General features: G+C 49.2%; 1 long non-coding RNA gene and 2 pseudogenes across 1 annotated transcript; 2 read left to right on the top strand and 1 right to left on the bottom strand.

Annotated features, from left to right (window-relative positions):
* The first annotated feature begins 870 nt into the window (after positions 1–870).
* On the top strand, positions 871–1919 carry LOC125547802. Its single transcript, XR_007300783.1, has 2 exons — positions 871–1581; positions 1666–1919. It is a non-coding gene; the product is annotated as an uncharacterized LOC125547802 (long non-coding RNA).
* A 9361-nt stretch (positions 1920–11280) lies between these two features.
* LOC125546558 lies at positions 11281–12587 on the bottom strand (annotated as a pseudogene).
* Positions 12588–14215: 1628 nt separating this feature from the next.
* Positions 14216–14783, top strand: LOC125546557 (annotated as a pseudogene).
* Positions 14784–17534: the final 2751 nt, after the last annotated feature.

Here is a 17534-nt window from a genome sequence, read left to right as displayed (position 1 = left end):
TTGATTTGGACTATGGATGCAGGGGGGCAAGGCACTCCGTGACCCGCCTCTGGCGAGGCACTGGATCTTGATCCGATTCCAGGGGGAGGACAACACGATGGACGGGTGATTTTACATTTATATTAGCATCGGTCCACAAGTTATGTATTGTAAAACATTCAAACGTATAGTGATCTGAACTCTTGGTTATATATATATAGGGTGGGTCTATTGTAATAACACCCCTTAAGACCTTATTCTAATAACACTTCCTCTTATTCTGATAACACTACGTCTAACACTGGAACAGACAAAAAAACGCCACCGCCCCACTAGTGCCCACCCGCCCACCACTCCACCTCCACCTCCACCTCCCATCCCGCACGACCCCACATCCTCCTCCTCTTCCCGAGCGGTGCCGCCCCGCCTCCTCCTCCTCCCGCCCGGCACCGCCCCGCCTACTCCTCCTCCTGCTCGGCGCCGCCCCGCCTACTCCTCCTCCCGCCCGGCGCTGCCCCGCGACTTCCCATCGCCGGATCCAGGTCGCGCCGACTTTCGCGACTCCCAGCCACCGGATCCAGGCCCACGCCCAGCCATCCCGCGACTCCAAGCCGCCGATCGAGGCCGCGCCGGTGCCGAATCCACGTTGCGGCGAGCCCCCCGCAACGCCTCCCCTGACCCACCTTCTATCCATCCGGCCGGCGCGCAGGCACCGACGCCATCGCACGGGCTTCCTCCCCCACAGCCCTCAGGTTCCCCTCCCCTTCCCCCATCTCCGCCTGCCACCGCATCCGTCGCTCCATCTCGCCCCACGCTGCTCCGTCGAGGCCCAGTGGATGGATCCTCTGTGATCTCCTACCATCGTCCCTGCAACCTCCTTCCCCCCCCCCGCGGCAACTCCCAGTACAAGCGGCGCTGGATCCAGGCTCTCCTGCTTCCCTTCCCCTCCCCTCTGGCGAGCTCTGTCGCCCCCATCCTCTCCGACGAGCTCTCCTGTCTCCCCGCCCCTCTAGCGAGCTCGCCGCGGCCGGATCCACCCTTCCGACCTCTGGATCCGCTACGGCCCTGCCTTGCCTCACCGCCCCGTGGCGACGGAACTGAGCGCCACCGGCCCCTGCTCCAGCCCGCCGGGAGCCATGTGGTCTGCTCCGTCAAGCCACCGGTGGATCCAAGCTCGAAAGCTCAGCTGGTTCACCGCGCGCCGCCCCTGGTCTTCTGCCATGACCGTCGGGATCCCCAGCCCCTCTGCCACCGCATCCAGCTCGCCACCGCTAGATCCGCCTACCCGGCGACACCACCGTCTCACTGCAGTCCCCCCTCTCTCTGTAAACCCCTCTTCCAGATACCTACTACGGCGAGCACCACAGGCAACAGCGGCCTGCAGTTCGTTGGCGGCGAGTGTGTGGCTCGCACTGCAGTTCGGTCGTCTTTTTTTGGATTCACTTTTGATTGTTTTGCAACAAAGGGATGCAGTTCTTTTGGTGGCTGGCCGGTGAGCGTGCAGGTCCCCCACACCGGATCCTTCCCCCTGGACTATGGCGTACCAGCAGGTACGACAAAAAGTTGCCATGGCCAGTGACGCCATCACTAGACTCCGGCTAGGTAAGACAAAAAAAATGCCCAGATCAAATCGTTCGCTATTGTTCTCCGCTGACGATGAGCAGTGCATGTTCCTCTTCATTGCAGGTCGCTTGGATCCTCGGTGCATCTCGGCCGACGGCAGCGAGAAGTTAGTTGCAGGTTCGCTATTTTTGAAGTCCCCCTGTCATTGTGGGAGCATTGCAGTTCGTTTCACCCCGTCTCATAGTACAGAGATTGTGCGAGCATTGCAGTTCGTGTGCATGCTGAATTTCTTGTTATTTATCTAAAAAAATGTGGTTGACTTACAGTAATGTGGTCCATCTTCGAGCGTGTTGTGGTTCAGTAATGTGGTCCAGCTTCGAGCGTGTTGTGGTTCAGTTTCGAGTGTGTTGCCGTTCCAAATGTGAAATGCAAAGATGTTAAGGAAATGAAAAAAAGTAATGCGATTCACTTAAAATTGTGTCGAGGTTTGCTTTTTCTTTGATTGTGAAGTGCACTCGCCTTGTATCAAAAAACAGTAACAGATAAGCGTTTGCAGTACTCTCTGTTCGACATTGCAGTGCGATTTTCCGTCTGATGCAAAATCCATAGCCCAATGTGAAGTGCAAAAAAAGTTAGGGAGATGGCAAAAAAAACTGCATGATTTTCTGTTTGCAGTACTCTCTGTTCGATATAGCACATGGTAATTTTGAAGCTCACTTTGTTCTCTCACGAAGTTTGCCATAAAACACCTTTGTGGTTTTCCGAAACAAAAACACCTCGGAAAGCAGCTCACTTCTCATTACATGTGGTTTACTTGCTCAGTTCCTGCGGTCCACTCGCCTGATCTACGCAAGTAAAAAATATTGAGTTTGGAAAAAGCTCAAGCGGTTCACTTTCGGTAGTGTCGCGGCCTGTTTATGTTGTCACGAGGTTCGCTTTTCATAGTATTGCGGTTCACCAAACACTCGATATGAAGTGCACTCCACCTCGTTTGGGAAAATGGACGTCCCATGAAAAATAAATCATGCAGTGCACATGCCCGTCCGATGAAGTGCGGATTTCAGTCTAAAAGTAGTGCACTCCACCTCGTTTGGGAAAATTTACGTCCCACAAAAAAGAAATCATGGAATGCACTTGTCTGTCTAATGAAGTGTGTTTTTAGTCTAAATAAGTGCGGTTTTTTATTTAATGCAGTACGGCTCGTTTACGATAGTCTCCAGGTTCACTTTCATAGTATAGTGGTTCACCAACACTCGACATAAAGTGCACTCCACCTCGTTTAGGAAAATTTACGTCTCACAAAAAAGAATTCATGCAGTGTACTTGTTTGTCCAATGAAGTGCGGTTGTTCGTCCGATGCAGTGCGGTTTTCGGTCGGTTGAAGTACCCACGTCGATTTGGGTGTTGCGAAAAACAGAGTGTCCGCATTTCGATAAATTTAAAACTGCTCCTAAACCGTAAGGAATTAGAGAGAGTGTTCTACATGAAAAAGTTGCGTCTCGTCAATATCTTTCCAACGGCATATCATTTGAATCGTTTCGACAACCAGTTTATAAAATTTTTGCGAAAAACGACCGCTGCCTCTCGTCGTTCGCCGCACGATTTTCAAAATTAACTTAAAACTGTAAGGAATCTCAAAACCATTTCTACATATGAAAGTTGCGCCTTGTCCGTAGCTTTCCAACGACGTATTACACGCCTCGTTTCGACGAACGGTTCAAAAACTAGAGCGAAAACAGTACCGAAAATTGCAAAAATTTCAAAAAACAGAATTCCACGATTTAGTAAATTTGAAACTGCTCTTAAACAGTAACAAATTAGAGAAAACAATAGTTATGAAAAAGATGCGCCTCGAAGATATCTATCCAATCAGTTGCATCATTCTGATAAGCCGTTTAGAAAAAAACGCGAAAAAACACTCGCTGTCACATGTCATGGGCCGCACCATTTTCAAAACTGCTCTTAAACCGTGAGGAATCTTGAAAAGTGTTCAACATGGCGAAGTTGCGCCTAATCCATAGCTTTCCAACGGTATATCATACGCCTCGTTCCGATAAACGGTTAAAAAACTAGAGCAAAAACAGTACCAAAAAAACACTGCGTACAGTTTTTTACGACACAAAGTTCACTAGTCTCTGTAATGCAGTGCTCTAGCTAAAGAAAGTCCAGTGCCCTCGCGTTGAGCATGCAGTGCGGAAGTGTTGTCAGAATAACTATTCTGATAATATTATCAGAATAGACGGGCTATATATATATATATATATATATATATATATATATATATATATATATATGCTACTCTTGGAGGGCTCACGTGATCGTGCGGAATTTTCCCTCAGCATTCGCTCAAAAAACAGAAATGAATGTTCCTTGCACGAGTGTTGGAAGGGATACGGAGGGATCGGTGGAATCGATGTTTATTGTTTGAGCCTCGTGGGCATATATATAGAAGTACAATGATCAATTTGGAGTACAAGACAAGGTAGGGTAAGATTCTACGTTATCTTATCTTTCCTAATAATCATAATACTCAACATCTTCCACAGTCACAATGATAGCGACGCAGACGGTGATACTGGAGAAGAATCCGAAGGTAAGCCAATAGACATCCCCTCACAGCCGTAATGGTCGATGCACCGGGGAAGTCGTGGCTGGAGTGGAAATCGACGAGGTTGCTCAAGCAAGGCGGTAGCCCATTGTGCCGATGTCGATGGAGTCGAGAGCGTAGTGTGGTGTAGCCGTGGTCAAGGTAGTCGATGTCAAGGGACGCCGTGGTCGATGTCGAGTCGGGGTGGCCGGTGTCGAGGTAGTCACCTTGAAGCCTGATATGTCTCCAACATATATATAATTTTTTATTGTTTCATGCTATTATATTATCTATCTTGGATGTTTTATATGCATTAATATGTTATTTTATATCATTTTTTGGGACTAACCTATTAACCTAGTGTCCAGTGTCAATTGCTATCTTTTCCTTGTTTTTGTATTTTACAGAAAATCAATACCAAACGGAGTTCAAACGAAACGAAACTTTTTGAGGATTTTTCTTGGACCAGAAGACGGCCACAAAGCTTCGGGAAGAGGCCAGAAGACCCACGAGGGAGCCACAAGCCCTCAGGGCACGTCCCAGGGGAGGGCCCTAGGCTTGTGGGCCCCCCGTGGACCTCCTAACCTAATCTCAGCTCTATAAATACCCAAATATCCCCCTATGCCAGAGGGCACACCAAATATACTTTTCCGCCGCCGCAAGCTTCTGTTCTCATGAGATCTCATCTTGGGGCCTTTTTCGGCACTCCGCCGGAGGGGGATTCGATCACGGAGGGCCTCTACACCAACCTTGCTGCCCTTTCGGTGATGTGTGAGTAGTTTACCACAGACGGGTCCATAGCTAGTAGCTAGATGGCTTCTCTCTCTCTCTTTGATCTTCAATACAATGTTCTCCTTGATGTTTTCGGAGATCTATTCGGTGTAATCTTTTTTTGCGGTGCGTTTGTTGAGATCCGATGAATTGTGGATTTATGTTTAGATTATCTATGAATATTTTTTGAGTCTTTTCTAAACTCTTTTCTGCATGATTAAGATAGCTTTGTATTTCTCTCCGGTCTATCGATTTGATTTGGCCAACTAGATTGATTTTTCTTGCAATGGGAGATGTGCTTTGTGATGGGTTCAATCTCGTGGTGTCCTCACGCAGTGACAGTATGGGTAGCGAAGCACGTATTGCTAAGCCTCTACCTATAAGCTTTTCCCTAATAGTGATGGTCTACACGGCGAGGAAATTCATCGATTCGTTACTTCGCGTGGAGTAGCGTTAGGCAATGATGACAGAGTACACATTATTCTTCACTTTAACGCTTTGTTTGGTTGATGAGGTGGACTTGAAAGGGGTTGGAAGAGATTGAGGGGGATTAAATGCCTTATGGGCCAAAACCACTCCAATCCCATGGGAGGAAGATTAACCGAACAATGCCTAAGAGCATATACAACCGGACCACCCATATCCACCCCGATCGCCCGAACGGGCTGTCCGGTCAGTGTCCACATGAAAAACTGCCACTCAACCAGCCTCCCCATAGCCGGCCCAAATGCTCGGGCTCTCCAATTAGTGTCCAGATGAACCTCCGCCTTGCGCTCCGCCGCTCCCGGGAGGAGGCCGCCCGACGATAGTGCTCAGACTCATTCCGCCAGGAATCCATTGCGTCCGCCTAAATGGCACATGGATCCGGCGCGAGGTGTGTCGCCGCTGCCTCACCGGAGGCGGTGCGGTCCGTCTGGCATCCGAACGCTTAGGTGGATGTGCAACTGCTTCGTTGGCGCAATAAGGCAGAGGTGAACGCATGGGTATCCGCTGACAAAAATATGGTGTGGCGTGCCTGCCGTGCTAGGAAGCAGGCGTGGGAGGTGGCGGTAGCCCTCGCGGACGTTGGCGAAGCGGAGTCGCATTCTCTAGCGCCCCGTATGCTGCACGGCCACCCCGGGCGCTGCAACCGCATCGTGGTGGACGTTGTCGGCTCCTCCCAGGATGGATCCATCATCGATCTCACGTCCATCGGTGACATGCAAGCGACGGCTCCGACTAGGAAGTGTAAGACATGGGAGACGGCGACGCCTCGAGTCCCGTGAGCTGGTCAGTGTCTCATGTCCTACTATTCCTCGTTGACAACTAGAGCAACACTTCGAGGGACACAGCCGGCCGCCGAACATGGGCACTATGGAGGCGGATGAGCTCCGCTTAGATTACGTGTCATGTTGCATGTAATAATATAGAGTTGCTGATTTGAAACACCGGCATACGTGGGAGCCACTCGTACCCTAAGGTCTTTCAGTCCTAGTGGGCCTAGATTCCACGATAAGTTCCTTGAAATGGAGGAAATGATGCATTCAAAGTTGTGGTTGTGGAATCAATTTTTTGGGTGTTGTCTGGTCACTGTCTCTGTGAACGGTTGTTTCGGGCCGGATTTTGACGTTTGTAGTTTTAGAGCATCTACAACCGAGGTTGTAAATTTGGACCCTCAAACGCCCGCGGACGCGCCCACGGACAGTGACCGGGAATCCCTCAAATTTTATAATTTACAACCACGTATCCTATTTCAAAACATCTATTACATGCAGGGCCATGCACGTCGATCATCCTGTTCGTCTTGGGACGGCTGGGCACCGAAAATTGCTCATATTTAACATTTTCACACCTGTATTAGTCTCACCTCGCCGACTTATGAGCTAGTCGACCAGCTTAAATATCCGGGTCGTCCAGAAGGATGAGCTTATGACATGATTGCAACCTTTGTTAAGGATATGGACTCTTACTATGAATCTTCTATCTTTATCACATAGACGATTCATAGTCAGGGTCTATCTTCTTCACATAGGGAACATTGGTGTCGGCTTTTTTTGAATCACTATGTGTCTATGCGTCAAAATAAAATAAAAATCTACTGTCATTGTAGTAGAGGTATCAACGTATATGATCGAGACAAACTTGACACTCGATGAACAATCACCAGTCAATGAAATGCAGTCTAGTGTCAAATTTATCTCGATCACACATGCGAAAATTGATAGACCTACACAACAACAACAACCAAGCTTGCCGCCATCCGCTGGCGCAGCTATTTAAGCAGGGTGGCGTCCGCCTCGCCCGGTGATGTGGGACTAAAATTTGGTTGCACCGATGAGAGATGGAGGAGTTTCGGTCGCTGCAGGTGAGAGAAGGAGGAGCTTCGGTCGCTACAGGTGGGACCGCTACGACCTGTAGCAGGGTCGGCGGGCGTGCCCGGACGCCCCATATCCGCCTCATATTTAGGCTAGATATGAGGGGTGCCGGTCAGCCCGGGTGTTTGAGGCCCGTTTGAGGAGCCTGTCTGAATCAGATTTTCACGACCGGGCAATGACCGGTCGGCCCGCCCGGTCGTATAAGATTGGTTTGAGAGGTCCGGCTGTAGATGCTCTTAGTAGATCCTCTAAACAGGACACAGGTGTGACTGGACTGAAGGCCCACTATAGTCGGCAACTCACAAGACGCGTAGGAAAAAGAGGACGTTCTATGCACTCGTCGTTCTCATCGCTCCCATCAGATGGCTTATCTTGCATTCCTGGCCCAGGCGCACCGCTTGAGGCGGGATTATACGCACTAATCTTGTCTACACACATCAGGGCGGCTAGTTGGGATCTTAATTTAAGCTTGTCTATGCATGTTGGTCTTCTTCAAACTTTCCAATATCCAACGCTTAGATTAGGGTGGCTAGTTGGCTCCTGATCTTAAGAAATGACCAACAATACTTGGTCTCGGCTTAACAAGGCAAGAATAGTGATAACATGAATTAGAAATGACATCTAACATATATATAAGAGACCTTCATTGCAGTCACAACATGTCTTTAGAATGACAGACATAATTATGAGCCAAAAGATAATTACAAATAGGATTTTAGTGACAACCATAGCAAGCAAATTATCCTTAGAATCCTTCATTGCAGGTTATTTGCTGATCACATAAGAAAGAACATCAACAGGTGTTGCTTCTCGGCTTTATGTTTTTACCTCACACTGATTGGTGCTTGCCATTGTACTTCCTCTATCATAATCATCATCATGTTCGTGTATTTCAGTCTTTGGCGTGTAGAACTTAGAATACACAAAAATCAACCTGAACTAAATGAGAACATACATAGAGCACCAATTAGAAGGGCACCTGCACCAGTCAGTTTTCCATCGCTATGATGAAAAATATATGTTGCACAAAACTATATTAACATGTTCCTTGCGTGGGATTTGTGTCATCCTTCAAACCAAACACTTGAATTTGCAAACAAGGTTGAATTAAGAACAATACCATACCATGTTGTTCACATAAAGAAAAGGTTTTCCCAACACCTTGCAGACCTGCCCTCCCCGCCCATCAATGAACTATTCAACTAAGGTTGCTTGTGTGTACAATAATATGCACCCATCAATGATCTGGCTATGCAAGTTTCTAACATAAATCTTCCCCACGTCAGAGAAGGCGCGTCTACAAATTAAGAGTATACTTTTATATCAACTTGGAAAAACAAATTATTATGCATCTAACAATAGAGTGCTTGCGTATGCGCCACTCATCATTGTAATGGGATCGGAGGTGTTTACTACAAATTTAAAGTATATATATTTAGTACCTAGGGCCAACTGCTTGTGAAACAAGGGCATCCATCTTCGATGTTCAGTTGGCTGTGTCCCTCAAACGACCAACACGTATGAAATGAAGACTGAAAGTCATAGCACCATGAAATAATTTGGAACTTTTGGTGCTAGACTGCTGAAAGGTTACTAATCTACGTCTATGTAGCAGGTTTCAGCAGCCAATGCTATTCAGAAGTTCTTAAAACAATTACCTCGACATTAACCATGGGATATGATATCTCGACTTCTTTTTCTTGGCATGAAATTGTTCTTGTTTAGAAACAAACAAACATAATATGATAAAAGCGAGTTCAGAATCCATGAAGCAGAAAAATATGTCAGATTAGTCACGCTTGCACACTGGAAAACTCCCACTCTTCTAAACAGCATGGGCACTTACAGTTCCTTCGAATATCTTTAACAGTGCTTGCTGGACACCCTCTCCTGAGGCATCCTCTAGTCCTCCTGCTATCCAACCTGAATGTACTAATGGGTCCTATTAGTACCTGTAGAATGAGCGGAGTAAACTGCAAGTAGCACAGACAAGTATTGCCTTTTTGCAACCTGGAAAAGCGGAGTAAACCACTACCAAGTAATACATACATACATACATACATACATACATACATACATACGTACGTACGTACGTACGTACGTACGTACGTACATACATACATACATACATACATAACACTATTTTCCTGGAAAAGTAGAGTAAACCACTACCAAGTAATACTACACATTACTGTTTATTTCCTATTAGTGGGCACCATTAAGCAAGAAATGTGGCATACTGGAAAAGCGGAGTAAACCACTACCAAGTAATACATACATACATACATACATACATACATACATAACACTATTTTCCTGGAAAAGCAGAGTAAACCACTACCAAGTAATACTACACATTACTGTTTATTTCCTATTAGTGGGCACCATTAAGCAAGAAATGTGGCATATTGGAATATTAGTACTTCACGTAATCTTGCAATGAATACTATTTATGCCAGATCTCTAACCTCCTTTCTATGAATAGTTAAAGATGTAGTGAACACTTACAGTGAGTACATATGCGAAGTTTTGCTCACTGATTTAAAATTTCTCACTACTCGCACACTTCCTTGCAAAGAGGTTCTGTCAAAGAGCATGAAGGTACAGTGAGCACCTAAAAATTAATAAAGATACTGAAGATCTTGAACCAAGAAGAGAAGAGCCTGAAGCTACATGAGTCGGCTTCTTCTGTTGACAGCTCTCTTGTTCATCGGATGGACAAACGGGGACGCGTTGGGGACGAACTGATCATCCTCAACCCAGCCATGGTAAGGCCATACTCGTATCCCATGGTGGTGGAGTGGCCTAGGCGGCGGAGCAGGGAAAGGAGCACAATATACCAGCGCAGCGGGCGATGACGAACGCACCATTGCCTGCTCGACTTCCTCTCCCTACATGTACGTACTAATTAATTATAATTTGCTCAACGCACAAATAGAATGGTTCAAACAACTCAAGCATTTAGAATTCTCACTTTCACATCCATATTTTGCTACATGTCAATTTCCTATGGTAGCAGAAAGTTCATAAATTTTTTAGCGTCATCTTTAACCCAACCTGTACCATTGAATTCCTAGGATACCAGCAATTCCCCATGATATAATTTGTGAAGCTGCTGTTTTCTTTTTCTAGAACCAATAATCAGTAATGGAGTAATCCTAGTGGCAGTAGAGCAGGAGAATAGAAGAAGAAGAGGGTGAACGTACCTCCACGAAGCTGTCTATCCTGAGTAGGGAGAGGCCGTATCGGTTAAGCAGCAGAGGCGAGTTTGTGAGGCCATGGAGCTTGCTTTATTTGATAGACACTTCTGTGGTAATTTCAGCATAAGGGGTGTGGCGTACTTTTCAACCCCATTTTTAAGTAACCACCACTACAGTTCCAAAATGAGAGACATTTGAAAACTACTTCTTTTCCTAGCAGAAAGTCTGAACTTACATGTTGCTTATTGAGTCGAGCAAGATGCTGGAGGCCTTGAATCCGCGGTAGATCACCGACTGGTCGGCGTTGTGGAGAAGGCAAGGCCCTTAGCCGCACCGACAACGATCTTTATCCTTGTCATCCATGGGAGGGGGGTTGTTATACCTAAAGGAAATAGTTTCAGCCTTTCAGGTCAGTTTCGTCCTCCACATTGACCAAGAGTTGTAACTTGCAAGCACCAAGAAGTTGGTCAGATAATTAATTTTTGTAATCCAAAATATCCAGTGGCCTTTTTTAGTAAATATCCAATATCTACATTCATCTGACTTTAAAAAGAGAAACGGCTGTCCCTTTCGAAGGCTGAGAGCAGCTCAACTACATTATGTATGCCATTAATTCCTGAATTTCATCTGTTAAACAAGCAATATATGTGCAATTCATCGAGTTTTGTACATCAGCAAAGATATCTAACCATGTACATATTTAAGGGGATCATTCCCAGCCTTTAATGATATCTAAGAGTGTCATCGAGCAAACATCCAAAAAAGAAAACCTTCGGCGATAGCTTACCAGAGTGTTGCCATCAGATTTTCTGAGAAAGGCCCCAACCTATAGAATTGGTGCAATCATTGACACAATCAGGTCAACTACCATATACCAAAATCTAGAAATCCGCTCGTCAGTGCTACCGCTATAGCTCAAATCTTTAGATCATTTGACACAATGAACCTGAACCGACAGTCTCTCTGGTGACACCGGTGCATGTTTCTCCAGTTGCAAGCAGTAGCTCCCAAAAAAGTCTCTACGTTCACTTTCAGCCTGAAGTCCAGATTAAACAACAAATGCAGCTCGAGACGATTCATCTCGATTGTGTTGATTCCTCCCACCCTAGCATAGAATGTATTGTTGAAAAACCTGCAGGAGATGCATTGAGATTTGAGAAAGTTAGTGGGAAACCAGTGCATGTTTGTGATATGCAAAGAAATACAGCTGAATTGTGGCTGCATTGAGTACACTTACGCATCATCTGTGAATTTGGCAGCAACCGCCACACTTGTAATTAGCAAGCGATGAACACTGAAGGGCGTCATGTACACATTTGACGTACATTGAAGGGCGTCATGTTTTTGACACAATATATGAAATACCTAAATTAACCCCCAAACCCCCCCGCTTTCAAAAAAAAAAATCCAGCCACAGAAATGCTGACGCGTGGATGCCTATTGGTCCCGGTTGGTGCCACCAACCGGGACCAAAGGCCCTCCTGCCTGGGCTCAGCGCGCAGGCCACATGGAGGCCCATCTGTCCCGGTTCTGGTTAGAATCGGGACTAAAAGGTCAGGGCATTAGTAACGACCCTTTAGTCCCGGTTCAGGAATCAGGACAAAAGGCCCTTACGTACCGGGACAATAGGCCCGTTTTCTACTAGTGACTGCACTTAGCATACTTGAAAATGCGTTCTGCATAGAGCTGTATACTGAGATCTGGCACCCTCTGGCCATGAAAGATAGTGGACGACTCCTTTATTCCATCAGAACCTAGTAATTCTTCATTCTTCTGAACTGATCTGCCCAGATATGTGGCAAGAAGCGACAGGACATTTGGAAACTTGGTATCCCCTTTCTTTGACTGCGATACTGTTAAACCCAATGTCCCGTAGCTCTCCAAATGCTTATCACCGGCATCAATTGTAGATGAGCAGCAGGTGGCGCGGCGCCACGGGCCCCTCCCCGAGCCCCCTATCCTCTTTCTGCGACAGCACCACCGTATTGACGGCCCGCTCTGTGAAGCGCTCGAAGACGACCCTGTTGACCCCCGCGGCGCGCCCGGTGTGCGGGCCGAGAGGCCTCGCGCCGTGCCTCCTTCTTCTCACCTTCTCTCGCAGTCACCCCTCCCCTCCACCCGCCGTCTCTCCATCTTCCCCACCCCCACATCGCGCGGTCGGCCGATCCGGCAGAATCAGCGCCTCTCCTGCTGGAGACTCCGTGCTCTGCTCGACCTCCTCCTGATGGTCGTGGATGGAGAGGACATGGACGTGCCGATCTTGGTCCGGTAAGAAGCACGACGCCTCTCTCCCGTGTGCTCTTGAGATGCAGATTGAAAGGCTCGAGGGATGTGGAGCTCCGATGGCTACGCGCACGGTGGTGGCAGTGTGGGGAGGAGCAACGGGCAACGAGGTGTGGGCCGAAGGAAAGGGCGCGGAAGAGCAGCAGCGTGGTGTGAGCCATGAGATTGGGGATGCCGGCGGCAGAAGAGATGGAGGAAAGGAGAGGTCTCTGTCTTCTGTCTTCTGGACAAAGGAAACGACCAATGGTGGGGCAGCGACGAAGCAAACAAAGGGGACAACAGTGCCATCGCCACCCCTACTGCCCACGTGGCACGCGCGAGCGAATGGCCTTGATGCGTACGTTAATGTGTTCGATGGCCAAATGCAATAATGCAGTGTATGGGTATAGTCGACGTGCCATGTTAGAACTAATCTTAATATTTGTATCAGCATGTTTATTTCGTTTAGGCATGTAATGTAGGTTCAGAAATTGTAGGTCGGCAAGGGTTCAGCGGAGGCGTGCGAAAAAGGCAAGATGCCAAGCTGCCGTGTGAGACGGCTGAGCACGGCGAGATGCCGATGGCAGCGAGAGGCTGCAAAGCTGCGCGAGGCGGCATGGCCGTGCGATACGGCAAGCGCTTGAGAGGTTGGAGCCGGACCGGCTAAGCACTTGCCCACTTGGTAGGAGCCAAGTGATTTGCTTAGTTTGTTAGCTGCATGAAACTAATTAGTTGTGTGGGCGTGCAAGCCGCTGGCAAGGTCATGTGCGGCCGTTAAGGGGTGCAGCGCAAGTGCGAGACTTGTGCATGTAGATAGGAATCAGTTAGCAGTCAGGTCGTCTCAGTTAGTGGCCGGTGTGGCGTGAGCAATGTTTTAAATAGCGGGCTATGGTATATAACGACGACCCTTAAAAACAGCTATAACTGGGCTATAGCAAACTATAGCAAGGTTATAGCGGCAAATTGTACATCAAATCATTTAGCGGCAACATGCTCAAACAGCTATAGTGGGGCTATAGTCGGCTATTTAAAACTATGGGCGTGAGTGCATGCATGCATGGATGTAGGTAGTGCGTTAGTGCATGGAGAAGTGTAGCCGCTGGATGCGTGCGTCTCTGACCCTATATAAGGGATGTAAACCGTGCTGTTTCTTTGAGCCAAGAGAATAGAAAGAGAAGATCAAGGCCGGCACTGTGAGGCTCCGGCCACCAAATTTCGTGCGCCTTCATTATTGTATATGTGAGCTGTGAGAGGCAGCCACCGAGGTAGAAGAACAAGAAGCGGCGCTGCGAGAGGGCGGCGCCAACATGCCACACGCTTGGTGGTGGACGAGACGAACACACAAGCATGCATCACTATTGCAATGTGAACTCTTCTTACCAAGTTGCGGTGCGAACTTGCAATGACCGCTTCATCCAAGCTGCTTCTTCCTCGTGAAGCCCCCACTGCTCCGCGTTTCTTGCATTTCTACTGTTTTTTCTGCGATTGAGACGAGGAAGATGGAGGGGGTGGTGGCGAGCGCGTTGACGGGAGCCATGAGGACGCTGCTGCCCAAGCTCGCCGCGTTGCTCGCGCCTGGCGAGCAAGTACAAGCTGTCCAGCGGCGTGCACAAGCAGATCGTCTCGTTGTGGAACGAGATGAGCACCATGAACGCCCTCCTCGTGAAGCTCTCTCGGGCGGCGGCGCTCGACGAGCAGCAGAGGGACTGGCGTGACAAGGTGCGCGAGCTCTCCTACAACATGGAGGACTGCGTCGACGTCTTCACCCATGAACTCAACGGCGGCGGCCATGGCGGCAAGGCCTGGCTTAAGCGCAGGCTCAGAAAGATCAAGACCCGCCACAAGATCGCCCGCCGCATCGAGGAGCTCAAGGCTCGGGCGCTAGAAGTAAGCAGCTGCCACAGTAGGAATAAGACTGATGAGTGCACCTTTTCTCCTGACTGCATCGCATCTCCTGGGGGCCTGGTGACTATTGACCCTCGAATGGAGGCACCCTATGTAGACGCCAACAGCCTCATAGGCATAGACGGCCCGACGGGAAGCTCATCAAGTTGCAAATCGCCTTAGAGTGGATCGCCTCCCTGAATAGCAGCGCCACTGCTGAAGCCTTCCTGACGCCGAAACTGATGACGTCGTCGGAGTCCATGGATTGATTATGCCTTTCGCTGGCAAGACCGACGGTGCACCCGCCCCGACGGCGAAAGTGTATTTGTTGTTTCCCGTACGCGATACGCGTTGTTCTTCCAGTCCGGACCCGACTCGTACGTACAAGGGCCACGACCGGCTGATGGAATTCAGTGTGTCTTACCGCGTAGAGAAAATTTCATATGGCCTTTCCCGGTGCTCCACGATGGACAGGTATTAACTATGCCACATAAGCAAAAAAATGACATGGCATAACAATTAAGAAGGAGAGAGAGAGCACTTTGATGATGCGAGGAAGAACCAATAACAAGCACGTGAATCTAGGCAAACCATTTAAATTAAAGAAGAATGACCAATGCATGAAAGAGTTTAGAGCAACTCCAACCAGCCGACCCAAATGGACGTCCCCGTCTACCCGTCCGTGTTCATTTTTTCAATTAGATCGGCCGGTGCGTCCAACGGTAGCCGACCCATTTTCAATATGTTCGCCCTGACATTTCCTCATACACATAGAAGGCAGGGGAGCTTGCAACGCGGGGGCGGCACGGCGAGTGCCACGAGCGCGAGGCCGGGCGCCGCCGGGGCGCGGCTGAGCGAGGCTTGGCGCGGCGCGCGACGAGGAGCGACGGGGCACGAGGTCGCGGCGGGGCGTGGTCGGGAGCTTGGCGGCACGGAGGACTGTGGCGGGGGGCGGCGACCAGGAGCGGTGCAGGGGACGAGGTCATGCTGAGGTCGGCGAGCTTCAGCTCTATGAGAGGTCGGCCTTCAGCAGGGCTGAAGGGAAAGGACTACGAGCACCTTCTCCCGAGCGCGGCTACTGGCTAGCTACGCATGCATCTGTGCACAACACGGCTAGCTGCTGGTGTCCAGCTACGCAATCATATGTGCACGCACGGGCGCGGCTAGCAGCAGGTGGTAGCACGCGGCGGCCAGCTCGGCCAGCGGCGGCAGGCAGATGTTAGATATAATTGTACGTATGAACGGTGTTGTATATACCGTATATACCTTCTGGTAGAGCTAGCGCGTGCGTGTTGATGTAATCTGGTAGTTAGGCTGTTGGGATTCCTCCTTATCTCTTGTATAGTTTGCTTGAGGATTAATCCACGCCTAACTACCATATCTTGTAAACCATCTGTGCTATATAACACGTACGCCGTCCTGCAAGAGGCATACGCTTCATCTAATCTTTCGTGGTATTCAAAGCCTACTTCCTCTTCGACATCCAACCCTAATTATGGCTAGCTCCAGCTCCGCCACCGCCGCTTTTGCCCTCATCCCCATCGCTAACAAGCTAAATTAGGTCTGTACCGCTCTGCCAGACTACCTAGATGGCTTGCACAGAGCACAACAACTGTTGGAGAGGGTAGTCAGAACCGAAAAGAAATGCCTATTGGCCCCTCCAACCCACTAGCCACATCATCCACTAGCAAGTTAACAAGAAGAAGAAAATGGCGCTTTGTCTACAACAAAAAAAACATCAATCATCAGACAACATATATAGACATCTGCCCTGAAAAACTGAAAATACATGACACATATATGACGCTTCCAACATGCTTGCATTTTATCCGGTAATTAGAGTGCTCTACAACACAAGTTTATTGGCTTTATGTTTAGTGCCGACACCATGGTAAACTCATTATCCTCTTACTATCACCGAGGTACCTTACTTGCAAAATTAAACTCAACTAAGGTATATCACTCACACTATTGGTCATTCACTCAAACTGTCCAATGAATAAGTAAATAAATAATCAAAGAGCAATATACATCTATAAATCAGACATAAAAATCACATATAATCATATTATAAAGTAACAAATCAACACATAGGCATAATCAAAATAGAGAATACATTAGATGGCTCATAATCTTGTTAGACAGCTAGTGTGTTCATCCAGAAATAAGAGAAGGATGGATGTACAAGCCTCCTCAGCGATCGCGATTCTCGGCCGTCGGATCGGGTGGCTTGATGCGTTTTCGTCCGTCCGATCGAGATCTGGAGAAGCCTAGGCCGTTGGATCTGGGATTGACACTGCTGGAATGAATAGTAATGGCGGCAAAATGTAAATACCGTGCCCCCGCCGGGGTATTTTGGTCATTTCGCGTATTGGGGGTATAAAAGGGCCGGCTACCCTAGCCTCCTCTTCTCTCCCTCCCTCCCGCAGCCGCCTCCCTCCCTAGCCCGCCCCGCCTCGCTCGCCCGCCCTGCCTCGCCCCGCCGCCTCGCCCACCCCGCCCCGCTCGCCCGCCCTGCCCCGCCCCGCCGCCTCGCTCGCCCGCCCCGCCCCGCTGTCGCGCTCGCCGTGGCCGTGGCCGATGACCACGACCCCGCCGTCCCGCCTCGCTCGTCCCGCTCGCAGTGGCCGATGCCCCGCCCCCTCCCCATCCTCGCCGGCCCTGACCTTCTCTCCCGTGGCCAGTGGGGAGCCCCTTGGGGGTTCGATTCCTCTGAGCCGGCCGCCGGCGTCATCGTCGTCCACCACCACCACCACCGCGCCCCCGCCCTCTCCCCATCCCTGGCGGCCCCCACCCTCTTCCCATCCCTGCCGGCCCCCACCCTCTCCCAATCCCCTCACCTAATCTCCCGTGGCCAGTGGATTCGCCCCTTGTGGGGTCGATTCCTCCGAGACGTCGGTCTGGAGGGCCGGCCGGGAGCGGCACGTCCCCCGT

This window comes from Triticum urartu, chromosome 3 (assembly GCF_003073215.2).
Source record: "Triticum urartu cultivar G1812 chromosome 3, Tu2.1, whole genome shotgun sequence".
NCBI classification, from domain to species: Eukaryota; Viridiplantae; Streptophyta; class Magnoliopsida; order Poales; family Poaceae; genus Triticum; species Triticum urartu.
This window is presented reverse-complemented; position numbering and strand designations above follow the sequence as displayed.